Genomic DNA, 15,625 nt, shown 5'->3' on the forward strand with positions numbered 1-15,625 from the left:
ATTGACCCGTGTGTTTATCACAACCCTGGCATACTTCCAAATTCCCTGAGTGACCATTTCCCTATCTGCATCAATAGATACTCATAACAGACACCCAAAGACCACCTTTACAGTGAATGTCATAATCTAACTCAATTTTATCCAGACAAATTTAACTCCACACTGGCCAGCATCAACTGGACCTTCCTTTATTACCTCCCCCTTAATGTTGCTGTTACTGCAGTCAACAAGATATTCCTTGATATACTGAACAACATGGCCCCATTCAGAAAAATCAGGATAAAATCTAACTGCTCTCTCTGGCTCACCAAGCAAACACGCTCTATTATGCAGGAGAGGGATGGTGTTAAACACATGTAAAAAACTTATTATCAAAGATAAAAAATCATTCTTTGTTTCCAACCACTGCAGCCCACGTACCAACTCTAAGAAATTTTGGTCCACTGTTAATAAAATCCTTCACCGTAGTAGTCCTCCTACCCTCAACCCCTTCTCTCTCAATACTGCCACAGAAACTGCTACTCTATTAAGCAATTATTTCATAGACACAGTTCAAACACTTACTCAACTTAGTCCCACCACCTCTTCTCTACCTCTACCTCACAGTCCATCTTCCTTTAATACTTTCTCCTTGCAACCTGTTCTCACTTCCTTTATTAAATCCCAATTGAATAAACTCAGACCTTGCACGTCTTCTGTTAACAATCTGCCTCCTGACTTCATTAAAATTGCAGCCAGCTCTATTACCTGCTCTGTTTCTATCCTTATTAATCAATGTATCACCGAGGCTCTCATTCCTGAAATATGGAAGTCCTTTTACACAATTCCTTTCCATAAGGGAAGTAACTCTACTGACCCATTAAACTATTGCCCAATAGCTGTACTATCCCCACTTTCCAAGATACTTGAAAAATGTGTTTACTCCCAGCTAAACACTTGCTTGAAAATAATCTCCTGACTCCCACCTAGCAGAGTTTCAGACCCCATCACAGCACATCTACTGCACTTCACTCAAACACTGGCAGAAGCCCGGGATAATAACCTGCTTCTCCCCTGACTATTCCTGGATCTCGCCAAAGTCCTAGATACAGTCTCCCACTCTAAACGTTTATCTAAACTTTCACACCTTCAGCTTTCTCCCCTATCTATATCCTGACTCTCTAGTTATTTATCTAACAAACTACAATCTATACGCTGGCAAACCATTGCCTCTCCTTTTCTCTCCATCAACACTGGAGTCCCCCAAAGCTCTATCCTGGGTCCTCTCCTGCTCAATATCTTTACCAGCAACTTACATTCTGCTACTAACCTCTCAACCCTTTTACAACATGCTGATGGCTCCACCCTCTTAACTACTGCACACACCATTCATGAACTCCTTTCTCATACCCAAGACACTTTCACCTCCATTGAGTCCTGGCTCACTGACGTCAGTTAATATTAAACCCCCAAAAAACTAAACTTTTACTATTCATTCCTAAAAACCTTGCACAACATAAATCCTCTTTCTTCATTACCTGCCTCAACAACAACACCATCAGACCTGAACCACACACCAAATTACTTTGTGTCACCATCGACGATGAGCTAAAATTCAATGTACATATTAATCTTTGTATAAAAAAAAAACACCGAAAACTTGGCCTCCTGTACAGAAACCATAACGTTCTTTCTCCTTCTTCAAAACCCTCCCTGGCCCTATCTCTCCTCTTACCCAGTCTTTTGCATGCAGCCTGAGTCCTTACTAACCTTTAGTCTTCTTTACTCAGCAAACTAGAACAAACCTATAATAAAATAGCTAAATTTGCCGCTAACCTCTCCTATAAATCCCACCACTGCCTTTCCATTAAATCTTTGCAATGGCCTGAATTCCCAAAACAACTTCTCCTCCCACAACTGCACATAATACATTCAATTCTTTATAACCCCACTTCCTGCCCCTCTATCTCTAATATTGTATCACAATATGACCCCTGACATCAACTCTGTTTGTCAGGCAAGTATCTTATGGACATCTACAAACCATCAAAAAACATTGGCAAGTCATTATATAAATACTCAGTTGCTCACTCTTGGAACTCCCTTCCTCATAATATTAGAAGTATCCCCCATGCCCCAATTCAAACTAGCACTCAATCACTATCTACATAACACCTGGTCCTGTTCCTGTCTAGCTCCAACCTGATCCCACATACCTTCTTCCTAATACCACTTCCTTATACTCACCATCTTTTCTCCTTCTTCTCTTCTTGCCCCTCTTCCTAGCAAAACAAACCAATTCCCACTACAATTGAATAATCTTTTTTTCTCCTTTGCATCCACACTATCATGTTGGTACTGTATATATATATATATATATATATATATATATATATATATATATATATATATATATATATACATTTATACAAAAACTTGTACAAAACTGTTTAATTGTGTTAACATATTTTGTTGTATAAATTCTTATTGTGATGTAATTTCTTTTTTGAATGATTGTAATTGCAACTGGAGCTTTTCTCCTTGGGTCTCCACGGAAAATGGGCCATTGGCTCAGCTGGACCAAACTGGTTAACAAATGACAATAAATAAATAAAAATAAATAACTACTATCACATCAAAGTAGACAGAAGGTCCAGGAGACACCTTCACTTCCAGCTTAGGTGCCAGTCAATTTCAATTCAAAACCCTCCCCTTTGATCCCACCACAGTCCCTTGGGTGTTCACCAAGTGTGTGGCAGTGGTGGCAGGTCACGTCAGACTACTGGGATTCCAGGTGTTTTCCTGCTAGATGAATAGCTCCTCACCACTCACATAAGTCATCTACTGACACATGCCATGGACTACCTATTCCACCTATATCTACAAAAGCAACTAGAGTCAGCTACAGAAAATCCCATCTCTCCTTCATTCAGGTCCTGGAGTTCATAGGTGTTCACCTGGATACAGTTTCCCAGGTTGCAAGACTGCTTACAACCAGACTATTTATTGTCTCATCAATCACCACTGGCTAGGTTGGTTTTTCAACTTCTTGGTTAGATGGCAACCTTCATAACCCTTCTGCCTCTATCAATATTTCATATGAGGGTTCTACAGTGAATACTGGCAATGCGAAGGTCTATGAATTGATACGCTATTACCTTCCCATTTGAATAACAAAGATCTGCAAGGAGCATGTCTCCTAGTGGACTCATTCAGGGCTGCCCCTTTTGTCTACCCTTACCAAAGGCCACAGTGACCACAGATGCTTCCCAACTGTGGTGGGTGGACACTACTCAGGACAGACAGTTCAAGCTATGTGGCCTCTTTTGTAGGCTAATCTTCACATCAATGTTATAGAGATGAAGGCAGTCCTCCTAGCACTGCAGGTCTTTCAGGACACCCTTCCTGTAGGAATGATTGCTATAAAGACAGAAAACATGTCAGTGGTCTGATATGGCAACATGCAGGGGGATCCTGATTTAACCCCTTCTGCTGAGAGGCTATTAAGGTGTGGCAGTGGATGATCTGTTCTGACCATTTTCGTTTGGCAATGCACATTCTGAAGAAGTGCAAAATTTTAACGGACAGACTGAGCAGATCTATCCTGCTGCCTCATGAGTGGTCTCTCAATCCATCGGTGGCATAAGAGATCTTTCACCATTGGAGCCAACAATGCTGCAATCTCTTCACTTCTGCCCACAATTTCCAGTGCAGCAGGTATTTTTCCCTACCCCCCCCCCCATAGAGGGGGAGTCACCAAGAGGCACTGTGATCCACGATTGCTCCTCGGTCTCATTTATGTTTATCCCCCTACTCACCTCATATCCAGGTTTCTACAGAAAACATCTCAGTGGAAGAACAAGATGATCCTCATTGCCCCATTATGGCCCCAACAAGTGTGGTTTCCCTTCCTTTGGCATCACCTAATATGCCCACCATGGGTTCTGGATCCTCCTCCAGATGTTCTCTCTCACTTGTCTAGACTGCCTCATCTGAACATATAAGACCTCAAGTTAATCGCATGGTTTCTCCTCTTCCCACAATGACTAGACTGTTCAGAATGTCCTCCCAAGTTTTACACATACTTACCTCTTCATGAAAGGATTCGATCAGAGAAATATTTAAGAGCAAATGGAACAGAGTTTCTATTTGGTCCAGTCAGAGACACCTGGCTCCCTTTTCAGCACCCATTCTGGTTGTCCTTAATTTTTGGGCATTCATTTTTCATAGTGAAGCAAGTTAATCCACAATCAAGGTTTCAACTTTCTTCTCTACTGCCATTCACCCTTAGAGTTCCTCAAGGGTCTATACTAGGACCTCTCCTATTTTCCATCTTCATTAATGATCTTCATACAGTCATCCCCAAAGTAACCTGAATTCAATATGCAGATGATTCTACACTAATCTGTTTTGCCACCTCCCCTTTAGACCTGCAGACCTTAACCCAAAATACTTTCAATGTAATAGAAAACTGGCTCACTGACAGGCGTCTTCTATTGAATCCAAATAAAATAAAACTGCTACTCTTCACCCCCACCCAGAAAGTTACACTCCCATCATTTACCATAACGTTAATAATGGCACAATAATTTCCCCAGAAAGTAATACAAAACTATTAGGTGTAATTGTTGACAATAACCTTAAGTTTGATGCTCACATCGACAAAACCATTAAAACAGTCAACAAAAAGCTAGGATCTCTATATAGAATTAAGGCATTTCTAACCCCAACTGCTAGGACAGTTACTGCCCGAACACATTTACTTTCAACTCTTTTTTATGCCTCCCCAAACTATACAAACCTGAGTAAATCTGACCTCAATAAACTCAATAGCTGCTACAACACCATAGCCAGAATTGCACAGGCTCAGCATATAGAACCCACCACTGTATTAACCTATGATCTCTAGGCTGGCTAGAGTTTCCCTCTCAAATCCAATATAATCAATGAATAATAGCCCACAAAGTTCTCCATCAGCCCAAAAGCACACTCATACTCAAAATTATAATTACCCCTTACAGTAACCTAAAAACTCTCTGGTCTTCTGAAAAATACTGGCACAAACTATTAAATCGAAAAACTCAGCAGGTGACTCATTGTTTTGCAACTCTGTTGGAACAATCTGAAATTGGCTCCCTGTCAAACTTACAGCAAACCAGACTGTTAACAATTTAAAACATCTCTCAAAAAATTCCTAAAAAGTCACTGGCTGCTCCCCTGTACCAACCCTGACTAACCAGCTTACCACTCTCTTCACTACCTGGCTATCTGTAAAATAGTCAATGTTTCAGACTTAGTCTCATTCTCATATGTATTGTACTACTGAATCTCTCTTCACTACCTGGCTATCTGTAAAATAGTCAATGTTTCAGACTTAGTCTCATTCTCGTATGTATTGTACTACTGAATGACATGCTACCTTTTTCAGCCTTGCACCACTAAAAATGTCTAAGTTCGAAAAAGAAAACTACAATGTTAAGTTTAAGTATGTATGTATGTATTCCAAGTATGCATATAATCCTATAATTCTGTACTGGTATCTATGTGTGACTGTATAAAACTGCCACTGTTTAACTCTTATGTAACTATCCACATGTGGAGCTTTTCTCCCCGGCCTCTGCCGAAAATGGACCTGTGTCCAGTTGGACTATCCCGGTTAACAAATGTAAAATAAATAAATAAATTGGTTGTGATTTCTAATTATCATATTGATAAAGCCCATTTGTCTTTGTCCTTTATCAAACTATGCAAGGGTTTCCTCAAAGTTACGATCATAGTTAGATGACCTATCAAGGATCCCACACCTCCTTGGGGTTTGACACTTCTGCTCCAGGCCTTAACTCAGGCTCTCTCTTAACCTGTGACAAAAGCTGAATTGAAAATTTTGTCTTGGAAGATCATCTTTGTAGTCACCATTACATTTGCCGGTCAGGTGTCTGAACTCCAGGCATTGTCTTGTAAGCCAGCTTATCTTATTATTTTTCATAAAGACAGAGTGTCTCCTTGCACTAATACTTCAGTCCATTAACCTGCCAGTTTTATTTCCAAAATGTTCTAATAAAGGAGAATATCTGCTTTACTTGCTGGATGTCCAGAGGCAACTGAGATTCTATCTGCATAGAACAAAGAATTTTGGTAAATCTAATCAGTTGTTTTATTTTCAAAGGCTAAATTGGCACAATCTGTGTCTAAAGTCACTTTAGGTAGATGGTGCACTGATTGTATTTCTCACATTTATAAGCACCAGAGGCTCATTCCACAAGGTCAGTTTCCACCTCCGCCACTTCCTTATTAATAACTTCTATAGGTGACATCTGTGCTGCTGCTACTATTTGGGCTATTGCTCTTACTTTCATAGCTCATTACAAGTTGGATATCCCTTCTACGTATAGGTTATTGTTTGGTTCTGCCTTACTTTGGAATATCATTTCACAAGACCACCCTGGGTTTTAACTAGCTGGGGACTCTGTCCCAGTGGCTAAGAAACAGATGACAAAGACAGCATCAGATACAAATGTTTTGTACTCATCATAATAATGCATCTGTGTTGCCTGCTTTTGTACTTCCATAACCTGTTTCTCTCTAATCCTCTTCCATTGCTGGAATACATTGTTATATTTGCCTGGTATGACCTGAAGTCATTTCCTTTTGAACTTGTTTCTAATTTGGTTCCAGGTACCTTTGCTTTCATGGTTCTAGACTTCTAGTCTAGATACCTACAGGCTGTTTTTGCATTTTAATATTAAGGGGACAAACTTGATATGGGGTTTGGAGGGGGTTATGGGTAAAGAGAGGAAATTAAGCTATGGATCCAACTTCTGAGAAGTGGCTGAAGTTGGATCTGAGGTCGGATCCGAAACCCAATAGTTGAGGAAGATTGAAAACAGATAACACAGATGCATCATTATAATGAATATATAACTTTTGTTTATATCTCTATCTAGATATCTGTCAGTGTGTGTGTGTGTGTGTGTGTGTGTGTGTGTGTGTGTGTGTGTGTGTGTGTGTGCCTTCTCTGCATAATCTGCTTGCTCTCACTTTATCAAGTGTTTTCTCCAGATGCTCCAGTTACCTTCCAGCTTTTAAACATATGCAGTAGGCTAGCAGTCATCTAATTTGCCTGTTTGTGCATGTGTAGTGTGTAATAGAGTATGTGTGTTCTGTGATACATTAGTGTATACACACACACACACACACACACACACACACACACACACACACACACACACACACACACACACACACACACACACACACACATACATATATACATACATTTAGATATATGCATCAATGTCTTTTAGCATTCTTATGGTTACATATGCAAGCCTATTATTATGTATGTGTATGTCTATCTTTCTATCTCTTTATCTCTCTTCATGCATATATGTTTATAGATATAGTTATAGCTATAGACTTAAATAAAGAATGCGGTTTGACACTGGTATCCCTGTGGATGTAGTATGTCTGTACCTGGCTAAATCATCAGATACCATTTCCCGTAAGTGATTACTCTGGTTGCTGAGATCTTCATTGTTAGTTGCATTAGTAATCCCCCAACCAAAACTGGTTTTATAGATTGTTTATAAGAGCTTCAGCTTCATTCTGTAAATTAGTCAGAAATGGACTATCTAAAGGATCTCTGTTGAGGTTATTGCTTTTTGTATATTTATGCCTACTTTTCTGATATCAGATCATGTAGGAGTAGTCGAGTTTGTTACAATAGTAATGCTGGTACTACTTCTACAAGTTTGGGTTATCGGAATATCTTGAAAGGATTATTGGCTCCTTATTCTCTTGAACAACTGCAAATCAGAGTCTATGAATCTATTACATCTTATAACATTGTATATCTACACATATTGTATGTATGTATACATATATATATATATATATATATATATATATATATATATATATATATATATGTGTGTGTGTGTGTGTGTGTGTGTGTTTGTCAATGTACATATCTAAAGAAAGAGAAAGAGTGAGAGAGAGCACTTCCAAACACTATTCCAGCAACCAATAGGTTCCTCACAAAATGAATACACTGTGTAAATAACATGAACTAGCAGACCACCTCAAAGCTCTATCCCTGTTCTCAATCTCCTGTAGACTACAGAGAGGTGATCTATGCCTTGGCTACAAAGCATCCTGTTATCCTACTCTGATGGACCTGTTGCACATCTGCAAAACTATGAGCATCAGAATTACCCAATCTAAGGAGCTAAACCTCATCTGTAACATAAATAGAATATGCTGGAAGAACAGGTATGTGTCTTAAAGATTACCCCTTCTTTTGATCAGGCTTCACATCCATGTGAAGCAGAGTTCTTCTCTAACCCCATGTAAGTGTAACTTGGACTAATAGATTGGAAATCAAAAGTTTACCCATGAACTGTCATCTATATCTCTATTAGACAGAAGCAGCCTGTGAGTTCTTGAAAACCCATACCCAAACCTATATATACACCTTAAAATAACCCTAATGTATCAAAACTTGTCAGATATATTTGGAAAGCAGGGTTACACTTAAAAAGGCCCCCAGGGTTGTTAGTCTAGTAATTATTCGTGAACTATGAACCTAATTGAATTGTCAATATTTTCCAGGTAAGTAGACATTTTTAAAGTGTTCTTATGACTGTGCTAACTCTGTCGCCAGGTCAGCAGCTTTCTGTTTTTGTTATGAGGTGCTCAGTTGCGTAGACAGACATTTTCTAAATGGGTGAAATATGACATTTTAAAGTCTTCTTTGAACAAGGATGTCTTATTTGGTCCTTCTGCTATTCAGGTACTCATATGATGAAAGAAGGGAACTGTTTCAGGGAGTTACTCAGAATTTTCAGCCCTCCTTCTCCACTTTAGCTAAAACCTTAGCTTCAAACTCAGGGTCTTTAAAAAAAGCAAAATAAACAGTCTTAGCAGGCCTCTAACATGCAGGTATACTGAAAAAAGTGGCAAGAAAGGTCAAAGAAGAAGAAGGAGGAGGGAACCTTCCAGAAAAAGGGAAAATGTTATAATTTGGAATGACTAATTCAGCATTCCTTTTTCTCCACTCTCCACCATAAACCTGCCTCAGAACCTGGTTCGTTACCTTACCTTTTGCCATCAGATAGAATCAGACTTTCCTGTTCCCCCTGGTTGCGGTTGTAGATCATTGCGTGTATTGTACCTTCTCAGCTACTGTAGCTAGATAGCACACGCATATGTAAGATACTGAGCATATGCAAGATCAGTGCCAAATTGTGTACTCAGTCAGAGTGAATGCAGCCATGAATGGAGATGACATGCGAGCATGTCTGAAGCAGTGATTCAGTCAGTTAGCTTAAATGCATGTTCCAGTTACAACTCCTGATTTGTTTATGTGCAATAAACAACTTGAACCCATCACAGTGCCTCAGCGTCTCATTTGTATACAAGAGACATCCAATACTGGTCATCAACCAAGTCCTTTCTGTGGAGTCATAAAATCAGTTCCCCCAGATCAGACGAGGAAAGGTTTTTATTCATGAATTTTTCCAGTGCCAAAGACGGACTGCTTTTGGAGACCAGTGCTCAACTTGTCCTTTCTCAGCCTGTTTGTGAAAGTTCCAAAATTTAGAATGTTGTCCTTACAAACCTTATTAACTCTCATTTCTCCCATAAAGTTTTTGGTAACTCTATACTTGAAAGTTGCTTAACATCACATTCCTGTTGCCACAGATTTCAGCAGTTTTCTAAACTTTTCTGTGTCTTGGTTACACTATTAGTTCTCTATATTACCCTTTGGGTTATCAAGTGCCCTGATAGTCTTCACAAAGTGTCTGATAGCCCACTGCAGACTGGAGGATATTCACATTTTCCTTATTTAGATAATTTACTTATTTCTGCAGAGTCTTTTTCAAAGTGCCAGGAGTCCCTCACATACCTGAGAAACCTGCTTATCTATCTAGCACTCCAAGTCAGTATTTCAAAATCATCATTGATTTTCTTCCCATGAGACAGCATTCATATGCTACCTTCTGGTTTCATCCATACAAAAGGCATTCGTTCCTCAGGAAAAAAAATGGATCTGTGTCTGGAATTGTTCCTGAGTTCCTCAGACTTCTGCAAGGGAATTCTTCAGGATGTTAGGGTTCATAATCTCAATGATCCTCATGATTCCCTTTGCCAGATTACATATGAGAAAAATTCAGTGGTTTCTGAAAACAGTATAGTCCCAACGTCTTCACCCCCCCTGACATTTTACGTTCCTGTGTTGAGCTTTGTGAAAAAGAGTTGCTTTGGTGGAGAGATCAGATATCCTAGAATCCATGGCCCCCTTTTCTCTGACTATACCTGTGCAATCTGTAATAACAGATGTATCAGATTTTTCATTAAGAGCTGTGTCGGGGTGGGGGGGGGGGGGATTTGCAAGGACTTTAGAAAAGGCTGAACAGGCCAAAGCACTTTAGTGTCAAAGAGATGTTAATTGTTGTTTGCATTTTTAATTCTCTGCATCATGTCTGGTCTTTAGGGCCACTACAGGTGATCACAGACAACACCATAGTGATGTGGCACATAATCAAATGGCAGATTACCAGATCTTACTCCCTGTGGAGGCTGGATATGGTAGCTTGTGAGGGAACAAATCAGCTCAGTTTTACCATCTAAGCTCCTTATATTCTGTCAGAGCAAGATGTTTTCAGACAAGCTGAGCAGGACCAGAACAGACCCTCAAGACTTGAAATTGAATGATGGCATCTTCCAGGAAATTATCCAGTTGTGGGGAATGCTACAAGTATATCTGTTCACATTCTTTCAAAAAGAGGCAACTAAAAAAAGCCTGCTCCAGAATTTCTTGCAATCAAGACTGGAAAATATGCATTTTCATTCCCTTGAACTGGAATCTTCTTGTATGCATTTCCACCTTTTTCCACTGATATCCAGGGCCATTCTGAAGATTCAGAAGGACTCTCCAAAGATAATTGTGATTATTTCCTTCTAGACTAGGCAAGAGTGGATATGCCTTTGGCCAATTCCATAAGAAAGGAGAAAAAAAAAGAGTTGTGTAAGTAAACTTACCATAACAGTAGTTGTTTGAATGATCATTTCTGTAGTAGCCTTAGGCTATATAGCTTTTATCCAGCATAGAATATAGCACCTGGAGATCTTCCATACCTTCAAGACACCATCCATGTGCTCAAACCTATTAGTCAGCTTGAGTTGAGCTGACTAAAAAGACAGGTTTGAGCACCAAGCCATTCACAGCTTTCCTGCTGATGAGAAGACTGCACATGTATGGGCTTTTGAGCTTCAACAGTCGGGGGAACAATGTTCCATTGGTGGACAGTTAAGTTCCCTTCAGGAAAAACCTTCGATACTAATTTTAAAGTTGTTTAAAGTATTGTTTTTTTTTTTGAGAAAAAACAGCTACTTTTATCTAAGGAAAATTTTTTTTCTTGACTGTCTTGTGATTTTAAGGTTGAGGAGACTCTGGAGAGGTGGAGATATGCTCTAGAGAGCAGAGGAATGAAGGTCAGCAGGGCTAAGACAGAATATATGTGTGTAAATGAGGAGGGTAGAGGAATGGTGAGGATGCAGGGAGTAGAGTTGGTAAAGGTGGATGAGTTTAAGTACTTGGGATCAACAGTTCAGAGTAATGGTGAATGTGGAAGAGAGGTGAAGAAGAGAGTACAGGCAGGGTGGAATGGGTGGAGAAGAGTGTCAGGAGTGATTTGTGACAGACGGGTACCAGTAAGAGTGAAAGGGAAGGTCTACAAGAGGGTAATGAGACCAGCTATGTTATATGGGTTGGAGACAGTGGCATTGACAAAAAGGCAGGAGTCAGAGCTGGATGTGGCAGAGTTAAACATGTTAAGATTTGCACTCAGTGTGACTAGGATGGATAGGATTAGGAATCAGTATATTAGAGGGTCAGCTCATGTTGGACAGTTTGGAGACAAAGCAAGAGAGACAAGATTGCGTTGGTTTGGACATGTTCTGAGGAGGGATGATGGGTATATTGGGAAAAAGATGCTAAGGATGGAGCTGCCAGGTAAGAGGAAAAGAGGAAGGCCTAAGATAAGGTTTATGGATGTGGTGAGAAAGGACATGCAGGCGATGGGTGTGACAGAGCAAGATGCAGAGGATAGGAAGAAATGGAAAGAGATGATCCGCTGTGGTGACCCCTAATGGGAAAAACAAAAGATGATGATGTCTTGTGACTTTTATGTACTTTGAAATGATAGCTCAGTTTTTTCCTTTTGTGATAAAATGTTAAAACCTGTTTAAGCTACCCTTTCTGCTGCAAAACTGTGTTTATTGTACTTTTTCGGGTTGAGAAAAGTGTATAAAGTGCTTTTTACTGTGGTTTTGTGGGGGAAAAGTTACTTTCCTGTTTTACTGACTGTTGTTGTGAAGCTTCATTTGGAAACAAGCAACTTTTTCACTTTGACCATGCAGAAACCTACTGATCCCTCTATTGGACTTTCTTCCAGCCACAAAAATAAAAAGGGTTAACTAAGCAGCCTTTCCCATCACAGCAGGCTTATGATTTGCCTCAGCTGCAGGTTTCTGACTCTGCTGTGGCCAAAGCTGGTTCCTCAGGCAACTCATCTTTTTCTTTGGATCCCACTAGTTGTCCAATCAGCTACAATGGACTGTGGTTTAGTCACATATTCTGGAGCTACTGGAGGTCCCCTCAGTGGGCAAGGGAGAGATACTTTTGTTGGTCCTGAGAGAAGGGTCTGGAAATTTGTCCCTGCATAGCCAGAATATAGTGCCCACCATAGGGGAAGCTTTTGCTGGCAATACTAGGTCTGCTTGCCCTTACTTTCATGTCCAAAAGTGGCAGAAAACTAAACATTTAACCTGTGCTTTGTCAGTTTCTCTGGACAGAAGTAACTTATTGGAGTTGGCTCAGTGTCTTGTGCAGGCTACTGACCCGTCTTGTAAGGTAATTTATTGTTCCCTGAAGAGGATCAAGATGTGGAATCTGTTTTGGAAATAAAAATATATGAGTGTAAAAAAAAAAAAAAAGATGTGGAATCTGTAAGGGAATGGGTAGAGACAGATGTAGTTTTTTTCTCCTCAAGTATCTGATTCAGATTGTCAGGAGAGTATGGTACCTGAATCCCCATGTGAGGGATTATTCTTCTCTGACACTATTTCAAGAATGAGCTAGTGTTTTCAGTGCAAGAACATTGAAGTCTCTCAGTTCCTTAGAAAATATTATGAATAGCTCCAACTAGAATTTCTAGAACCCTCACCAATCCTCCCAGTGCTGTTAGCACTGGAGGATGCCTTTGTGACATCTTGTAGATGTTCATCATATTGATCATTGCTGCAGTAGTCTTAGCTATGTGGGTTATATCCTGCAAGGATATAGCAGCTGACCATCTTCCAAAGCTTCAGGGCACCTTCCATGTGCCCAAACTGTCAAGCAGCTCGAGGTGACCAGACTAAAAAACAAGTTTGGATGTGAAGACCTTCAGGGCTTTTCTGCCACAAAAGAGTATACTCCTCTGAGGTGTTCATGGATGGATGGTTGGCTTATGCTTTCCTTTGCTGGGTAGATAAGTTCCCATTGGTGAAAAAACTCCAAATTATTAATTTTATTGATGTTTTATTTCTTTCTTCACAGGAAAGTTAATCTAAAGCTTGGAGTGTTGTGTCTCAATGGACTGTCTCAAGACTATAACATACTTTTAAACAGAGCACTTTTTTTTTTCTGTCAGTTTAAAAGTAGTATAAACTAGCTGCAAAGTAATTTTTTGTGGAAAAATTGTTTTTCCTGTGTGGGGCTGGCATAATATTACAAAGTGCTTTTTACTGTGTTTTTTTTTTCTGTCCAAAAAAAGTGACTTTTGTGGGCTAGTAAATTTACATGCAATTGGTGCTTGTCATCCCCGGGAAAGAAACACCATTTTCATCTTGACCATGGAATAGATTACCGATCACATGCTCAGTCCTTCTTCCAGCCACAAAAAGAAAAAGTTAAGCAAACAGCTTCTGCTAGCACAGCAGATGAGCAATTTGCCTCAGGTGCAGGTGAGTGACTCTGTTGTGTCCATAAGTTGTACCTCAGACTATTCACCTTTTACCCTGAATCCCTGTAGTGTGGCACCTACAGCCACACTGGACCATGGGTTAGCCATGTCCTCTGTGGCTGTTGGTATCCCCTCAGTGGCAAAGAAGAGACACTTTGTCAGTCCTGGGTGGGGGAACAGTGAAGATTTCTCTGTTGTGCCAGAATGCTGTGTACATCCCTGGGGAGGCAGCTGTTACTATTAGAAACATAGGTGGCCTCATTTTTCCTGTCAAAAAGAAACAGATGACCAAGCAATTTTTCCTGTCAAAAAGATACAGAAACCCAAGCAATCAAGCATGTATCTCCTCCTTAATTTTCTTTGGATTGGAGTAGTTTACTGGGTTTGATTATTGCTTCTTCTTTTAAAGTAGTTTCCATTAAAAGGAGGGATTCCCCTTTTCCTAAAGAGATTCAAGATTCTGAATCTGAAGAGGAAGAAGCAGGGACAGATACACAGTTTTTTTTCTCTCAGATTTCTGATTCGGACTCAGAAGAGGGCTCAGTGTCTGATTCTCCCTGTGGATGCTTCTCTTTCTCTGAGACTGTTGCTAGAATGTGTCAGTGTTTTCAATGGAAAAACATTGAGGTTTCTCAGTCCCTCAAAAAATACTATGAGTTTTTTATAGAAGGGTTTTCCGAAACCCACACCCATTTCTCCTGTTCTGTCAGCTTTATAAGATGTGTGTGTCTGCCTGTAATGTTCCTGATTGTCAGGCAGCTGATCCTACAGAGGCAGACAGGATATATAAAGTTCCTCAGTCTTTTATACAGTGTTCCCAAACCTGACCCAGGGCTATAGCTTTTGTTGATCTCACTGTTGCTAAGCACTTTACTAATTCTACTCCTACTTATTCTGATAAGGATGGGAAAGTTATTGATAGGGGTGGGGAAAAAGTGTCTACTTTTGCAACCTGGATTTTCAAAATTTTGAATTGTCAGCCTCATATGTTAGAGTTTGTTCTGACAAATTGTTAAAGTATGAGGTGTATTTTATCTGCAAAGTATGAGGAGTGTTTTATCTGCAGTTTCTTCTTGTGAGGAAAAATCTGCTATGAATAACTTAGTTTATTCTATTGTATAGGTCACTTCTCATTTTTACAATGCATGTATGACACTGTTGATAACTCTTCCAGAATGATGGCCATGAGTAACTCTTCCAGGACTATGGCCATGGCTACTTTTTTTGAAGAGTTTCACATGGCTTCATTCTCAGAACCACCCAGCTGATGCTAAAATGAGATTTTAAATTCTCCCTTGCATATAAATGTAATGCATGGTCCCTATTCTGCTTAGGTCATTAAAAGTGTGATGAAGGGGGCATGCTGATCCAGGGAATCTCTAAGATTTTTCAACCTTACTTTTCCAAATTGTCCAAGGGATTTTCTATCTCCTCATTCAATTTTGGCAAAAGCAGACTAAACAGTCTTGAGAAATTCAGGTAAACAGATGCCAAGTGAGTTTTTCTATGATTCCTGAGTGGGGAATGTTATCAAAAGCCTTGGCCAGATCAAGGTAGGCTGTATGAACCACCTTGCCTTCATCCACAGCTCTGGTGACTGACTCAAAGAAGTCGACCAAGTTAAGCAGGCATGGTCT

This window comes from Protopterus annectens, chromosome 7.part0, assembly GCF_019279795.1.
Source record: "Protopterus annectens isolate FY-2018-M chromosome 7.part0, PAN1.0, whole genome shotgun sequence".
In the NCBI taxonomy this organism is placed as follows: domain Eukaryota; kingdom Metazoa; phylum Chordata; order Ceratodontiformes; family Protopteridae; genus Protopterus; species Protopterus annectens.